General features: G+C 39.4%; 1 protein-coding gene and 1 pseudogene across 7 annotated transcripts in view; both read left to right on the top strand.

The window, feature by feature from the left end:
• Positions 1 to 16,544, top strand: part of afg2a (AFG2 AAA ATPase homolog A) — a 518,183-nt gene that overhangs the window by 486,122 nt on the left and 15,517 nt on the right. The window lies entirely within an intron of this gene.
• Positions 1,838 to 3,073, top strand: LOC140485447 (G2/M phase-specific E3 ubiquitin-protein ligase-like; annotated as a pseudogene).

The raw sequence follows: 16,544 nt of genomic DNA, 5'->3' as shown, positions 1-16,544 counted from the left end.
GGTAATGGAAGTTTGGGATGAGGTTTAAAGGATTTAAGAACTTTTTTTTATTTGGAGCGTTAGGCTGTTAACCCAGCCAACCTACGCAGCCCTTCTAACAACTCAATTCACCACCATTACTACATTGACTTTGCTTCAGGTCTTGGGAAGCCTGGCTATCCAATTTCCAGGAAAAACAACTATGGTGAGTATGGGAAGATGACTCAGGTTTCCAAACTTGGAAAGCTGCCTGATTTCCCAAACTCAACAGGAAGTCTAGTTCACTAATTGAATTTGCATTTTAGTTACCACAGCTAGAGAATGCTTTTGGTGACTGGATAAGAACAAGGTGCAACTTAACTTTAATCTGTGCAAAATTCACATACCCTACTCTCAAGCCGCAAAAATTGAGCCAAGCATAGAATTCACAAGCCCTGGCACTGCTACTGGCCCCGGTCTGAACCTGAGGACAGCAGGTTTACCCCAGCCCAAGGACAACAGCCCCATCCCCAAACAAGCTTCTTTGAGACCTAGGCCCTGGTTATTGGGCCTTGATGTCTTCCATGTCCCGGGCTCTGGGGTTATGTTGTGACTAACCTCTTTGCTAGGAGTGTATTGGCAACCAAATGTCAGCATGAGTTAAGTGGATGGAGTTAGAAAGAAAATTGAAGAGAGGAGAAAGAATTTCCTTAAAATAAGTTGCTATTTATTTTTAATGATTTGGAGAGCAAAAAGGCTGAGAAATGCTATTGCAAATGTATTAGTTGTCACAGTCCAGCCGACCATAGAGCTGTCCCATCATTAGACAGCAACGGCTGCTGGTGAATTTAACCTGAGGGTTACCGTATCTCAGGCAAGGGATGAGATTGAGAAGGTGAACTCAGCCAGTGTCGGAATTGAACCCATATTGTTGACATCACTCTTTAGTGCAAACCAGCCATCCAGCCAACTCAGTTAACCATCTCTGTCATTGCCAGTATAAAATATTGGGAATCCACTAAACTAAATAATAAATAACATGTCCTTTGAGAAAGAAGAAGTGATTTTTCATGCCAAAATTTACTTTGCAAAGCATACATGCATGCTGTTATAATCAAGAGATGAAAATCAATTTTGAATAATGTTTTCACACAGCATGTGAAATACTGGGCAAGTTGATAAAATGCTTGATATTTCTGATATTGTCTGTAGAGCTGTAATTGCACAGTAACTTTCAGGAAAAGCCCTGAGGGAAGTTTCTCCTTCTACGATGCAGCAAAACCACAAGTCAATATTATATAAATAATCCACCATGTAAAAAACTATTCAACGTAATGCATTAATTCACCAAAGTGGTGATGTAGTTGTGAATGGCTATACTGTGAACCAAGTATTTCCTGATCTGGGATTCAATAATTAATGAATCAGATGCATAATACAAAATATATTGTTAATTTCTTGAACTTCCTTCTTCCTGGCCTGAGAAGTTGCATCCTGCATGAGCAATTTCTCCAGCCATATCGCGTTCATTTGAACTATCAATCGTGTTTTTACTAAATTCCCTGTTCCTTAGTGCACTGAATTAAAAACCCTTGTTCTTGTTTAGAAAGCCATCTATTAGCTTCTCCTTCATAACTTTGTAAATATCTCTTGTTCCTTCAAGATCTTATCCGTAGTCATCAGAGGGTCATAGAGGCCTACAGCAGAGAAAAAAGACCTTTGGCCCACAGACTCTGCACTGGCCAAAACTGCCTGACTATTCTAATCAGGATAACAAAGAGGGAGGAGAGGGGCTGGTGTAAGTGGACAATACAGCTGACGGGGAAGCCAGCTTGATGAAAGTTTTCCAAATCAGGTACTGCAGTTAATTTTGCCACAAATGCAAAACAGAAGCTGGAGCAGGGACAAAATCCCTTTTGCATTTTATCGATGGAATGAGGACTGTTCTGAAAAATATGGTGACAAGAAAACTTACGATAATGGGATAACTGCGTTACTGTTGTTTAATTATGTCAAGTGGCTTGTATCAACATGGGAAAGAGAATGAAGGAGTTAATGGCTTCCCAGCAGCAAATATCCGAAAAGAGCTGATGAGAGCTTCAAGACTAAAATGTCGAGTATGCAAAAAAATATGGTGCCTAGATAGGCTATACTACTGCAAAATGTCTGAGGAGCTTTCATTTCCCTTGTGTGGAGAAACAGTGTATTTTCCAGTCTACCGGACAGTTTGCGTTTTATTGTTGGCACCACAAAATACCAATTGTATGGTCAGGTAATTCTTAAACATGTGTATCTGTTTAGAATCTAGTGGCATAATTCCATCAAATTATGTTTTGAAGATCCCTTTCTGTAAAAACACGTTTCACAGGCAACGTTTACAGTATCAGATACTGAATGCTAGGGTGTTCTTCATGTGCAACAATAAAGATGAATTCCAGAAAGAGATGCTATGAATGGGGATCCATGTTCCAGAAAAGGATGCATCCTGAGAACTTGAAGAGAATGCATTTTGGGAATTATTACATCATTACCAGCGCTGTGATGAAAGAAAATATTTCAGTAGAAATGGAAGACTATGTGCCGAATCTGACAGTAAATGGACATTGTATTCTGTAAGTACTGTGACTCCAGCTGGATTAATTTGGCCTGTTCATTGTTGGCAATCTGCACAGAAAATTAGGACTGCCCAGATTGTAGAGATATTATGTACAAGTCAGTTAAAAAAAACAGAAAGTCACCAAAAAGGAAATTTGCACATAATCAGAGATCATGGCATTCTCCTTCTAAATGTCTTAAATTAACGAGTGAAACTAGGAAAGTGTGTGAAACCTGACTGGGTGGTCTTGCCAACAGCAGAGAGAGAGTGAGCCCAGTGTGAAGGTGAACACACCCTGAGGTAACACCGCTGGGATTAGCTCACTGACAAAAGATGGCACCTGAGGATCAGCACCTTCATCATTGTTAGGGTCCCGCAATGGCAGTGGCAAGAAGGTACTATGGCAACATCAACTGCATTGATAGCCTCCGACATTGGTGTGCCTGGCAGAGGCGATGGCAAAGGTCAATCAGTCCAGAGGTGAAAGAAAGTGCCAAGGATCAGCAACTTCGAAGTTAGTTGGGTCTGGTGAGGTAGTGGTAGTTCTAGGTCAACTCAGAACCCCTATGCAGGTAAACCTCTTTAAGCTATATCTTTTCATTTTCTGTTATTCTTAAACTATCAAAATGGCGCCGGATTATGGTGACAATTAAAAGCTTTTCACTGTACTTAATTGTATTTCACTGTAAAATACACGTGATAATAAATCATTCATTCATATCATTTTCCTGCACTTGGCCCAAAGCCTTGTATGCCTTGGCATCATTAAGTGCACATGTAAGTATTTCTTAAATGTTATAAGGGTTTCTGCTTCTACCACCCCTACATGCAGTGCGTTCTAAATTCTTGAAACCTTCCAAATGAAAAGAAAATTCTCATCACCTCCCATAACTTTAACTCTACGCCCCCATCACTGATCTCCCCTCCTGCCTGCTTTATCTAGTCCCTTATAATTTTATGCATCTCATCATGTAACTCCTCAGTCTCTTCTGCTCCAGAGAAAACAATCCCCATCTGCCCAATCTTTACTAATAACTGGAACTCTCCAACCCAGGCAAATCTCCTCTGCACCCTCTCCACTGCAATAACATCCCTCCTTTCATGTGAATTCCAGAACTGTACAATAATACTCTAGCTGTGGCCGAACCAATTTTTTATAAAGTTCCAGCATAATCTCCCTTCCCTTAAACTCTGTGCTTCAGCTAATAAACGCCCGCATCCTTTATGCCTTCTTAACTATCTTATTTTGCTATCCTGCTCCCTTAAGGGACCAGTACACATGACCATCACCCTCTGTTTCTTGCCACTCAGCTAATTTGGGATCCAATTCGCCAAATTACCTTGGATGCCATGGGACTTTACCATTGATATCAGTCTCCCATTTGAGACCTTATCAAAAGCCTTGTTGATATCCAAGTAGATTACATCAAAAGCATTACCTTCATTAACACACCTGGTCACCTGTTCAAAAAGTTCACTCAAATTGGTCATTCATGACCTCCCCTTAACCAAACCATACTGACTGTTCTTGATTAATCTCTACCTCTCTAAGTACAAACTAATGCTGTTAAAATTGCTTCCAATAGTTTCCCCATGCTGAACTTAAACTGCCCGGCCTCTAGTTTCTTGGTTTATCCCTTCCTTCTTGGATAACAGGACCACATTGAATGTCCTCTGTACCTCTCCCATAGCCAAAGAGATTGGATATTATTTTTCCTCCCCTGTCTCACCTAACAGCCTGGGATATATTTCATCCAATTCTGTTGATTTATCTGCTTCTAAGCTTGCCAAACCAGCAGAACGTCCTCTCTGTCTGTGATAACTTTTTAAAATATATCATAGTCATTCTCCCTGATTTCTATACCCACATTGTTCCTCTCACCAGTGAATACTGACACAAAATATTCATTTAGAGCCCTACCTATATTCTCTGGCTTTGTTACCTAAAATTAAGATGAGGACTATCCCCCTGTCTTGTCGCACCATCTGCATACTGGCTTAAGAAGCTTTCCTGGATACATTTGAGCAATCACACACCCTCTAAAGCTTACACTGCAGCTACCCCAGTTAATGTTGGGAATGTTGAAATCCCTCACTATCACTACCCTGTTATTTTTACACTTCTCTGAAATTTGCCTACATATCTGCCCTTCTATTTCTCTCGGACTGTTTTGGGGTCGACAATACAGTCCCCGGAATGTTATTGCTCCTTTTTATATTTCAGGTTCTACCTCATATGAGCAGTCTTCTAAGATGTCATGTCTCCTTAGTGCTGTAATAGATTATCTGACCAATACTGTGATATCTCATCTTCTTTTGCCTCGATTCCTATCTCATCTGAAGACCCTGTAGCTTGGAAGCTGCCTGTCCTGTCCCTCTCTCGACCATGTCTCAGTGACAATAGTGGCATCATACCCCATGTTTTAACTTGTAACCGCAACTCATTTACATTGATCATCAAACACCTAGTACTAAAATAAATACCATCCAAACTTGCCAAATTCACTGATAAAGTCTTAGCTTTCTTGACTCAGTTGCTGACACTTCGAAATTTCTAAATCTGGCTGTTCACCTCTCCGTGCTAAGCATTCTATCTGGATCAAAGAGACCGTTCCAGTCACATGCTCCCCTGTCCTCCTTCCAAACAGCACAAGCAAATGTTCCCCCCCGCCAAGGATGCTGGTCCCATTCCAATTCACACACAACACAACTGTCTTTTGCGGATCCTCTTCTTCTACTCAGCTGAAGCTGCTCTTGCTTCAGTAATTCCTAATTATTCCTAATTTCCTTTTGCTCTACAATCCATGGCATCACCTTCAGTCGTCTCAACCTTACTACCTGAAACTCCCTCCCTAAAACTGTTACTTTACGCTCTCTCTAGTTTCAAAATTATTTAAATTTCTCCTGAAGCAAATCCTAAATTAAAAATGTGAATGTTGTTTTACAGTCACTTGGTCATAGAAAAACTTGAATATTGCTGAAACTAGAAACATATTATGAAAGCTTTCCATTTTACAATAATCGGGATAAATATAAGAATGCTAAACTTCATAAACAAATTATAACATAGGAGAAAAGGGCACTGATTGATTGACAAGTTAAATCTGATAAACTGAGAGATTCCGCAATGGTGAGCTATAGGCTCTGTCAGTTCCTGGGTGATTTTAAAAAGACACAAGGATAGAGCATATTCCTTCTTTGTTTGCAGAGAACAGGTCGTGTTGTATGAATATATATCACTTCTAGCCAGCATAAATGAGCCATGTCACAACTTGATTGGTTGTCTTAATATGTTTGTTAGTGTAGTCATTAGCGCACTTATGATTGTTCAACAAGTGCTATGCAGAGACTGGGGTGAGTGGTATTTTCTACTAACAGGATGCTGCCATCAGTCCATAAGGATGTTCTATCTCACAATTGAGCAGCATTGTATATAAATTTCATTGTGGATGTGATGCTAGGTTCATTGGCTATATGTCCTGGAGTTTGGCTGATCAAATCAAAAGAATGTTCCTTTGGTTGCTCATGGGTGACTGTCTGTGTGGAGTTTGCACATTCTGCGCATGTCTGCATGGGTTTCCTCTGGGTGCTCCGGTTTCCTCCCATAATCGAAAGATGTGCAAGTCAGGTGAATTGGTCATGCTAAATTGCTCATAGTGTTAGGTACATTAGTCAGGGGTAAATGGAGGGGTGTGGGTTACTCTTCAGAAGGTTGGTGTGGACTTGTTGGGCCAAATGACGTGTTTCCACGCTGTAGAGAATCTAATTTAATTAGAGTTCAGATTGTATTCAACTAGCCTGCACTTGCAAACTCCAGAATAAAACATCTACTGTTCAATATGATTCCACAATTGTATAGCACTTTCTAGTTTTCTCTGTATTGATCATAAAGCTAAAGTTGTTGTAAGCATCAAAGAGTAAGTCCAAGCACATATATCCAGCTTTTAATTTCGAACTGTTGCGCACTCATCAGCAAACAGAAAATCATCAAACATGCCCTTTGGACATTTTAGTCTTTGCCTCCAGCAGTCTCAGGTTGAGCAGCTTCCCATCTATGCAAAATCTGATTCCAAAGCCAGGATCACCATCATCAAAAGCATCAGAGATCATTCATGGGCGGCACGTTGTCACAGTGGTTAGCACTGCTGCCTCACAGTGCCAGAGACCCGGGTTCAATTCCCCCCTCAGGCGACTGTCTGTGTGGAGTTTGCACGTTCTCCCCGTGTCTGCGTGGGTTTCCTCCCACAGTCCAAAGATGTGCAGGTCAGGTGAATTGGCCATGCTAAATTGCCTGTAGTGTTAGGTAAGGGGTAAATGTAGGGGTATGGGTGGGTTACGCTTCGGCGGGTCAGTGTGGACTTGTTGGGCCGAAGGGCCTGTTTCCACATTGTCATGTAATCTAATCTAATTTTTGAAACAAACAAGTTGAAGAGGATTGGAGCGAGCACGCAATCCAGTTTAAAGTTCATAAATGAGGGAATAAGGCACTGTCATCCAGATCACACATGAGTGGAACTTCATGGAACTGTTAACCATTGTGATTAATTTCTCAGGGCAGCTGAATTTCTCCGTTATCTTTCAAAGGTTCACATGGTTGTTTGTGTCAAAGATTGAACAAGTCAATAAACGTACTGTAAAGATTCAGGTTCTGATTTTGGCATTTCTCCTGGAACTATCCAACTCCAAGCAATGTATTAGTAATTCCTTCTGTAAATCATGTGTGTTTGTTCTCAGTAGCAAAGTAATTCAAATTACAAGATGACAGGTATTTTCTCCCACCATTTTCTGTAAAGTTTTGCTTTTAACTAATGACTGTAGAACTGAACAATTAATGCGTGAATCCTTGTGACTTCAGCAAAACACTGAAAGATTCTGGAAGGTGTTTGGAGAACATAAAGTCTTGGAAAGAAGAAGGTACACCTCTCATCAAAGGTTGCAGAATGGTGCTATTGTACTGTGTTTCTCTGGTGTATGTTGCTCTAGTCACAGTACCCACTTATTGTCTGAATGTGTGTGTGTAGTGCAGAAAGCTGGGGAAATGAGTGCATCAATTGCTTCTCCCAATGTAGGGCTCTTTTCAATCGGCATTTGAAGCAAGTGGAGCAAACTTGAAGTCTTCTTCCAGATGACCATGGAGAAATATTAGGAAGATAAAAGAATATTTGTGCCAGCAGAGTTCAATTGTACAGCACAGCTGTTACAATCTGATCTTCCTGTTACAGTGTGGATAGTTTTTTTTTAACTGACTGTGGCCATTATGAGAGCAGCTTTCAGTGGAGCATTACTGGATACTAGTAAATGATGATCCCACTAAGTGATCCCTGACACACACCTGATCAGCAGTGCTAATAGCCTTCATTCAGTGTAAAAACCAACACAGTGAACCAATGGGCCAGCTCATTGATTAAATTTTTAACTTCTAAACTCTGAGATACTCACTAGTGAACTGAAGGCACCTAGAATTGAAAAGATACATATTGCACTGGCTGTATATATGGCTGAGGAGGACCTTAAAACAGGGAGAGGTAAAAAAAAGATCAAGTGTATTAATAATGAGATACAAAGTGAGGCAAAGTATCCATGATCACAAAAATGGGCAAATCTCTAGAAAGGGCTTGAATTATAAAAACTAATAAAAATCCTGTTGCAACTTTACAAAGCTCTTCAATGTGGAGTGTCCATGCAGACATTGGATGTATATAGTAGCATTTTATCCTATATATGAAATACTTGGGCCATTTGATCCGTGACTTGCTGCATTTCCTGTGGTATGAAGATGCCTGTTCTATACCTTAAGCAAATTATCATCTTAGTCCTCAATGCTATGTGCTATACCTTAGTTAAGACATTCAGCAGATATCCTATTCCTCGGCCTTTCCCAGTTCAGTTTTGTCCACTAGGGTTTTTGACTATAATCTAGAATAATTCCTTTCCAGTTACAAGGTGAGGCAAATAAATAATCTCAAAGTTTGAACTCCTTACAGTTAAAAACAAAATCTTATGTCTGGAGTGAATTGCTCAAATGATATATTCATAGACATAACATTGATTTTTATGCATATACTTTGATACAAATTTGCCAAATTGCAAGAATTTGGTTTAGCTGCATCAGGATAACTAGTCTTAGGTGGATACATTCCAAATTTTGGCCATTTTTGTGATCAAATTCTTTTGCTTATATAGCTTATTATCAAATTTTCATACTTTTATATTTGAATGGAAAGATCAAAGTTTATGTCACTTGCTGTGCTACTGCATTGGTCTAGAAGTTATTTTTCCACTCCTTTTTATTCTTCACTTTTCTCCTGACAGTGCTAATTCATGAGAGACTGAAGTCCCCTGGAGAACAGCAACCGTCTTATACTATGGCTATTGTTTACGTATGAGCAAAGACTGTATCAGTAGGTCTTTTAGACTCAGGTCCATCCTACCTCCTTGTCACACATTCACATGTACCTTCCAGCACTGTTGATTGGATAGGGATACCACAGTAGTCACCATGATTTTTTACCACCTTGAATCTAAAGTCAGATGTAGTGCTTATTTCATCTCTGATTAAAGTTAGACAACTTAACCTAACCAGAGATTCAATCTCAAGTCTTCATAGTCTAAATGGCACAGTCTTTCTTTTTCAAAATGACAATTATTTTCAATTAAAATGGTTTGATTTTTGACAGTGAATGCAGAGCTTCATCTGTCTCAGCATATTAGCACTTAAAAGCCATGACACATCTTAAAAAGTTATGACCAGAATTTTATTTTTGTATTTCCACTCCGTAAGACATGACTTTTGCTGGGATATAGATTTTTAGCACCACCAGTCCGTGAAAGACAGCCTGAGGCCTGACAGGTGGGCAAAATTTGTGTTGCTGGGTTTTGATCCTGTTCTCCATGTACAGCTGGTTGAGGAATTCACAAATGTTGGGATTAGAGTCTAAAGGGCAATTAAAAATTAACCTCAAGCCCTGTATGATTAAGGGCAGGCTTCCGATTCTGGCCAACCAGCTCGGACACATTGTTAGCTGTACTCTCAGAAGTGGGAACTACTGACACAACTAGAAAGGCATGATAGCATCTCCATTTCCCATTGCCTGCTACAAATTAAATAAATAAATCCCCTACCTAGGGTTCAAGCATCCCCAAGCACACCTAGAATCATGGCTGATCTTTGGAGTTGTGCCTTCTAAATAGAAAAACTTGTAAGAATCTTCTCTCTCCAAAGAGTGGTGAGGGTGTAGAAACCACTTCCATAAGACGTTGTTGAAGCAAATAGTATGGACGCCTTTAAGGGGGAACATAAGCAAGCATACAAGGCAGATAGTTACAATAGTGAATTTAAATAAGAAAGGTTCAAGGCAGGTCTCCATCACCTTTCCAGAGACACTTAAAGATGGGCAATAAATTCTGGTCTTGTCAGCAGCAATCACATCCTCTGAACAATTTTTTTTTAAACCATACAAAATAAAGCAGCTTTACTATTTATATTAAGCTTCACTTCCCCTCACAGAATCTCAGTTTTAAATAGTGTTCATATAAAAGGTATGATTATCTAGTATATAATTAATGTGCTTCATCCTAGAACATGCAGAAAGAGATATATACGGCAGTGTGAATCAGCCTCTGATAAATAAGGCTCCCAGACATTTTACAAGAATGACTGACACCACTAAAACTAGAAAAATATTTATGGCATACCAGAATTTATAACCATTATGAGAGCAGAATGCTATGCACTGGGATACATTGTCACTGATATCTTGACATACTACAGTTGGTGTCAACTTTGAAAATGTGTTGCTGGAAAAGTGCAACAGGTCAGGCAGCATCCAAGGAGCAAGGGAATCGACGTTTCGGGCATGAGCCCTTCTTCAGTCGATTCTCCTGCTCCTTGGATGCTGCCTGACCTGCTGCACTTTTCCAGCAACACATTTTCAGCTCTGATCTCCAGCATCTGCAGTCCTCACTTTCTCCTTGGTGTCAACTTTCCAAGGCTAGGACAAGGCAAGTCAGTCAAGATTCTTGCACTGAGGTGTGATAGTATGTAATGACATATTAATATAATTAGATGTGCCTTGCTAACATTATATAACACTATATGGCTGACCTTCCTTCCTCTGCATGAGTAGTATTACCTGCGTGCAATGTTCTTCAGTGATATGGGCAAATGCTACTGTGTCTCTCTGTTCATTCAATTGCTCTGAATTGGTGCTTTCATATTATCATGTTACACGGGTGTATAATGCAAAGCCAGGATTTCAAGTTTAGGTAGTGCTGATTCTTGCAGCACCCAGGTTGTCCACTGCTGAGAAAAATAAATCGGAAAAGTCCTGAGCCCTGCAGTCATATTATTCATCCTATATTCAGATGAATAAACATTATGGACTACTTTTTCAATTTAAAAGTGACTTAATGTACTTGAGATTGGTTCCACAATAGATTTTACAAAAAACAGAGCTGCATAGCCAGTTTTAAGAAGATTTGTCGCTCAGGTTGAGGTTCTGGATGTAGGTCTGCTTGCTGAGCTGGAAGGTTCATTTCCAGATGTTTCGTCACCCTACTAGGTAACATCTTCAGTGGGCCTCTAGGCGAAGCACTGTTCATGATTCCTACTGTCACAGTAGAGCAAACAGCCAATGGGCAACTTCAAATCAGCATCTACATGAAAACAACACATATGGAACTACAAATATTGAACTACAGAAGCAATCATCCCAACATCCACAAACGAAGTTGCATCAGAACATTATTTCAACCAGCCAACACACTGCAGCACAGAGGAACTACACAGAGCAGAGGAAAATCACCTGTACAGTGTATTCAAAAAGAATATGTACTCAATGAACACAGTCCGCTGATTTCTCAGCAACAAACCCAAACAAGCAGACAAAACACATCCAGAAACCCTAGCCACTCTCCCCTACATCAAAGACATCTCAGAAATGACTGCCAGACTACTCAGACCCCTTGGCATCATGGTAGCCCACAAACCCACCAACACACTAAAACAGCTGCTAATGAATTTGAAAGACCCTATACAGACAAGAAGCAAAACTAATGCCATTTACAAAATACTGTACAAAAATTGTAACAAATACTACATGGGACAAACAGGCAGAAAACTACCCACCAGGATACATGAACACCAACTAGCCACAAAACAACATGACTCTCTCTCACTTGTATCCTTACATACAGATAAGGAAGGACATCACTTTGACCGGGACTACACATCCATCCTAGGAAAAGGCAAACAGAGAGATGCACGAGAATTCCTAGAAGCCATGGAATCCAACCGGAACTCTATTAACAAACACGTCGAGTTAGACCCCATCTACCACCCCCTGAGAAAAAGAACAAGAAATGACATCACAGGAAGTGACATCACCAACCCAAAGAAACCCAAAGATATAAATAGAAGGCACGAATCATGAACAGTGCTTCGCCTAGAGGCCCACTGAAGATGTTACCTAGTAGGTTGACAAAAAGTCTGGAAATGAACCTTCCAGCTCAGCCAGCAAACCTACATCCAGAACAGAGCTGCATTTTGCATAATTTGATTACATCAGAAGTGCCTCAAAAGCTCTTGACCTAAAATAGGTCTATCCTGATACATAAAGTTTTTTTATTTTAAAATTGTGCACTTTGAAATGTACTCTTATGCACTGATACACTATTATACTCAGTGTAATTCAAAGCTCTTCCATTCACTAGAGAAGATTCTTGACTCTGACCTGCTGTAATGCATGCATCTAGACATCACGTGAGAAAAGGATTGAATTCAGTTGTCCATCATCAGAAGAATAATGAAACAAAACTGTTTAAAATCATAAATGAAAGTGGGCACTTGTATGTGCTACAGAAGAGCAACTAGTGCTCATGTAACACTATGCAAGTTTGGATCTTTGACTTCTGGAAATAAGCTGAGAAATTAACGTAAAGTAGGGTTTATGAGATTTCTAAAGTGAAATCCACTATTTCATCCCTCACTTTTTGAATCCCTGTTAACAATGTTTTCAAAGTCAATGTAAATCCAATTTCACTATCATTGGTTTCTTCCCCCCATGCAGTCATATCACTGTGATGAGCTGCTGGTCAAATAGTACAGGTGTTAAGGGCTTTAAAAAAAACGCTTCATTGATACTCAGCAAGCAATGGGAGATCAAGCAATGGAATTATGGGTTCATACTGGGACAAACTTGCATAAATATCAAGGCAATTTCATTCTTGAAAATGGCTTGCCTAACCCTGATCAATTAATGACTGTGTAGATATCTAGAATTTACTGCTGACCAGTCATTTTTGTATGTCTCAAGAGACTCACAAAGATCAGCCTGTGATCAGCGATAAGCCAGGTTTGCAAACTGCAATAGAATACAATGGTTCTATTTGTTATCAGTATAGTTTTTCTCCTGCATTCTGACACTAAAAATGCCAAAAATTAAAACAGTTGTCTGAAATATTAACAAGGCGGATGATAAATAAAGGGCTTTGTTATCTAACAGTAATAGGAATAAAGGCTGTCTTGTACAGTTTACTGCTATACATGAGAAATGTTGATTTGCTGCATTCAGCGGATATTGGCAATAACAAAGCGTTACTGTCAATTCAGAATTTAAAATAATAATTGGAAGCATGTCGCCCAAATATACTTTTCAGCAGAAGATGGAAAAGGTTTAATTAGTGCTGTGTAAGATATATAAACATTAAGCTAATACGTACCAAGTTTGATTTTAACTGTTTCATTGCTGTGTTTAATCATTACTATTCCAGTAACCTTTTGTAAGCATTGTGAAAATTGAGAAACTATATAGGTCAATGCATATATGGCTAATATCACATCTAACTTATAAGGAATGATTCTTATGTTTTGGAGATGACCACCAGATATTTTGAGCATTCTGTGTCTCAATTTAAATGGATAAACAAAATGTTATATTTATACCTGATTAAGAACCTGAAGTATCAAAAATGTTGTACAGAAAATTGCTCCCAGGAATGTGGAAATACAGACTTATTTTGTTGCATTATTGAAAGGAAATGTGTTCTTTCTGGTTTAGAGAAACCTATTTATTAGCAAGCTTGTTTAACAAAGATATATAGGTGAGCAACAGAGACTCGGCATGGCAATGCTGCAACTCTAATTAATTCGATAGTGCGGATGCTTGTGTTGCTTCCGCTGGACCCCTTAATGTAAGGCCACTTTATTAAGATTGTCCATTAAATTGCCAGTAGTGCTATCCACAGTCATCCGATGAATAGTAATGAATTTGTGAGATTGCAATGTTGCTGGTAGAGAGAGTTAAGCTGTCTCCAGCTGGTAACCACAGCCTGCAATTACATTGTGACAGTTAACATAACAAAGTTCATTGGAAAATGTTGACCTAACCATTTGTAATAGTAAATGTTGACAAAAAAGTAAGATCAAAAATTGTGACATCAGGAAATAAAGTTAATGACTAATAGTTGTGCACACAGCATATGAGGCACTGGAAGTGCTATATGTTTAGGGTGGATTATCTGGCATTGACAGCTGTTAAAAAGCTGTTATCATTTGTAAAGATGTCTTGCAACCGATAAGTCAAAGACAGGTACAGGTTGAGAACTGTGTACTCAGTGGCACGCCTTTAAAGGCCCTATAGGAGAGGGTGGTTACTTTTGTGTATGTGAGTTACTGCAATGAAGAGCAACTTCAAGCAGCATGAACATGGTGCCAGAGCAAATTCTATTCCCTTCCTACAGCTGAAACATAGGGACAAGGTCTGAAACAATCCTCTGCATTACAAGAGGTTTCTACCACAAGTGTATGAATATTTGGTTTCACCTTCTGACATTATTTTACACTGTATCTATACTCCATCTCATTCTATGTGGTGCACAATCAGAGAGTGAGAAACATTGTGTTTTGCCAACTGTACGTAATCCTAAAAGTACCAGACATGGTCATATCTCTGGGCACTGTGTAATATTGCTATGTCAGAAGGTAGACCCACATGTTGCTCATTGAACATGGCAAGCAACACACATCAAGCATGTATCCAATGCAAGGAACCTGAATGAATACTTATGTACTCAGCACAAGCAACCTAAATATTATATAGTCATTCATTCCTATTTCTTCTGTATATTTCTTTTTAAAGACAGACACATAACAAAGGCAGTGAATGCAAAAGGTTTGCAGTCATCCCTAGCCCTTGATGGATTCTGGGCATGATTCTTGGAACTATGGCTTAATCCCTATCTCCTATATTCACTGACTCATAAGTCCACACTGAGAAACAGATATTGCAGCTTTACACATGACAATGTTTTCCATATTTAGGTATGTTTCAGGAGATGCCTAATTGCATGTTAAGCTGCTAAGTTATTTTTGGTTTGGTAGGTTTTTTTTAGGTTCGTTGAGAAGAAAGTGGCAGAGCCCAAATTACAATTACCCACAGCACCTCACGACATCTTGCAGGATTAATTCCTACAGTGATAACTGCCAATAATTGAGCCTCTATCTGAAGTATACCCAGCCTGACAATGCAGATTAAAATGCAAAGGCTAGGAGTACTCAGCACATCAGACAAAATTTGTTGAAAGAGAAACAGGGTTAATGAGTTGAATTTTTAATAGCCTATGAGAGCATGACTGGAAGCAGCAAGAATCCCCAAAAACAAATGGGAAATACTATTAGACTGGTTCCACACTACTTCCCACTTCCAGGGGATTATACAGGACCATGATTGACATTGAGTATAGTTTCCCACACAGCCACAGTTGGTGACCAGTGAGAATCATTGAATACTTAATTGCAGGCATTCTGTCAGTTCGAACCAGATTTTCAATCTGATGCATGTGCGGCGATCTTTTAATAAGCATGTGTTGAGATTAAAAGTTTGAAATGTTCGTTGAGGTTCTCATCCATCGTCATGACACCTTGACATCAAGGCAGTATTTGACCAAGTGTAATGCCAATAAGACATAGTAAATCTGAAGCTAAGTGCGATCAGGGCTTCAATGACTAGGATCATATCTCATCCCAAAGAAATCTGCTTTTCTGGTTGTCAGAGGCCAATCATTTCAGCCCCAGGTCTAGAGCTCAGAGTTCTTCAGGACAATATGCAAAGGTCCAACTATCCTCAGGTACTGGATCAGTAACCACTCCTACCTCTAATATATGGTCAACTGTGGAGTTATTTGTTCATGATTACACAATGTTCAATCCAATTTGAAATTGAACAGATAAGGAAGCAATCCATATCCACAGGCAGCACTTGGACAGCAACCTGGCTCGCTCGCCTGCGGAGAAGCAAGTAACATTCCTACTGTACAAATACCAGCAATGACCATCTCCAGCATAGAAGGTTCAACCATTTTCCACTGTCTTTCAATGGCATATAATTGTTCAGTCTTTCACAATCAATATCCTGGGAATTTGTATTGATTAGAAACTAAATTCCACCACCCACATAAATGCAGTAACTAACAGAGCACATTTACCAATGGCTGTTCTACAGAGAGTGACTCATTATTTGATTCCATAAAGCCTTTCCACAATCTACAAAGCACAAGTCAGGATTGATTTGGAATACCCTTCAAGTGGTTGAATAGTTGCAACTGACAACAGCATTTTACACCAATCAAGGCAAAGTAGTTTGTAAATAAGCAACCCATTCACCATCTTAAAAAAACAGTCTTCCACCTGTCTGTTGTGTGCACTATCTACAAGATGCACTTCAGCAACTTTTTTTAAAATCACTTCCTTCACTTGCCTAGTGACAATGCCTAGAAAGATGATGGCAACAGTTGAAAGTACATTCAGGTTCTTCTCCAAGTCACACATCATCCAAACATGGAAATATATCACCATTCCTTCATTGTCAGAGTTAAACTCCTTATGTAACAGTATTTCAATACGTGTAAAGTGCAATGATTCAATAAGAATGCTCATCATCACTTTGTGAGAGGCCCAACAATATATACTGTTCTTGCTCGCAATGCTCATGTC

The sequence above is a fragment of the Chiloscyllium punctatum genome, chromosome 14 (assembly GCF_047496795.1).
Source record: "Chiloscyllium punctatum isolate Juve2018m chromosome 14, sChiPun1.3, whole genome shotgun sequence".
NCBI classification, from domain to species: Eukaryota; Metazoa; Chordata; class Chondrichthyes; order Orectolobiformes; family Hemiscylliidae; genus Chiloscyllium; species Chiloscyllium punctatum.
The sequence above is the reverse complement of the archived record's forward strand: the minus strand, read 5'-3'. Positions and strand labels throughout refer to the sequence as shown.